The sequence below is a fragment of the Echinops telfairi genome, unplaced genomic scaffold (assembly GCF_000313985.2).
Source record: "Echinops telfairi isolate 266 unplaced genomic scaffold, ASM31398v2 ScPeMD7_53;HRSCAF=182, whole genome shotgun sequence".
Lineage (NCBI taxonomy): Eukaryota > Metazoa > Chordata > Mammalia > Afrosoricida > Tenrecidae > Echinops > Echinops telfairi.
This window is the reverse complement of record NW_022103951.1, coordinates 3,637,207-3,638,878: the sequence shown is the minus strand read 5'-3', so window position 1 is coordinate 3,638,878 and position 1,672 is coordinate 3,637,207.

The window sequence follows — 1,672 nt, the reverse complement described above, 5'->3', positions numbered from 1 at the left end:
CAGGAGAAGGCCATGTCCACACAGAAGTCTCATTGGCTATTTCCAGATTGACAGCCTAGACTCCACCCCTACACTCTTAATCCTTAAATTGACACCAGATTAGGTGACTACCACATTCTGCACTCTTCTCTGCCCCAGATGGGGACAGACCCATAACTGTATGTTTGAAGGTATGCTTTCTTAGAGGTGTTTTTCTTGATCATTCTCATGGGCTGTTACCACATGTCTCAAGAAAACCACCCTGGGACAAAGCCAGACTTCTAATCCCTCCAAAGTATTACAACCTATGAAACACAGATGTTATCAAGTAGAATCCATGTATAAAGAGACGGCTACTTGTTTCCAGAGGTTACTAGTTACGATGTACCATTCAGAGTTTATCGCTCGAAACAGTCAGGAACAAAGTATAGCGGAGTACTTTTTTTAATCTAAGGTGTGGTGAAAGGGAGAAAAGTGGATTGAAAAAAAAAAAGTGGATTGAGCTAGAAGTAGAAATGAAAGAAGCTGCATGAATCACTGTATAAGAAAATAATGATAACACATGAGCGTGCACACATTTGGAGAGTCTTTTCAAGTCTACACTTTGAGTTCAGGATCTTTCTCAGGAATATGGCCTCCAATCCAGTCTTTTAATTTCTGGGAATCTTTCCTAAGGAAATAACCAGAAAGCGGGGCCAACACTAAGGTGAAAAGATATTTTGGAAAGCATTGTCTATTACTGAAAGAAAAACGCAACCTTCAACAACAGAATGTTCAACTATATTGCACACCGTGGAATTTGAAGCTGCCACTGGAAAAAAATTAATTAAATATAATTAATGATGCTACTTTGAGGACTAAGATGCACCGGACCCAAGCCATGGTGTGTTCAATGGCCTCATATGCCATGTGAACATTGAACATTGAGGAAGGAGAATTCTGAAAGTACCATGGACTGCTAAGGGGACAAACCAATCTGTCTTGGAAGAAGTACGGCCAGAGTGCTCCTTAGAGGCAAGGATGCCAAGACTTCGTCTTAGGTAGTTTGGACATGTTGTCAGGAGAGACGAGTGCCTGGAGAAGAAATCATTTGGGTAGAGGGGCAACAAAAAAGAAGGCACTCAAACAGAGGAACGATGGTGAAGCTGGCACAGGACCGGGCAATGTTTCCTTCTGTTGTGCATACGGTGACTATGGATCTCAACTGACTCAATGGCATCTAACAGCAACAACAATGACACAAGAAGGTATACTATAACATTAACAATAGTGATGATAACAGTTATGACAGGTGCTGTGCTGAGCACTGTGTATGCCTGGCCTCCATTCATCCTCACAACTAACACTATGAGATTGGCATTGTTCTGATGGCCTCCACATTACATATGAAGAAGTTGTGACTTATTAAGGTTACGTACCTCGACACCATCACACAGATGGGGAATATATGATTCCATGGCTGTAGTGGCTAAGAAATCATGACATTATTCTTCAGAATCGTGATATGATATGACACTAATTTTTATGTGTGTGAAACTAAACATACATGCGGGTGACTCTTAAAATAGTTTAAAACAGGCACGGCAGAATAGACAAAGGACATTCTGAGCAATCAAACGGAGGCTAGGTGTAAACGATCAAGATCGCCGACCTGTGTCCTTCAGTTCGTCTTCACTGTGCAACAAACCTCCCC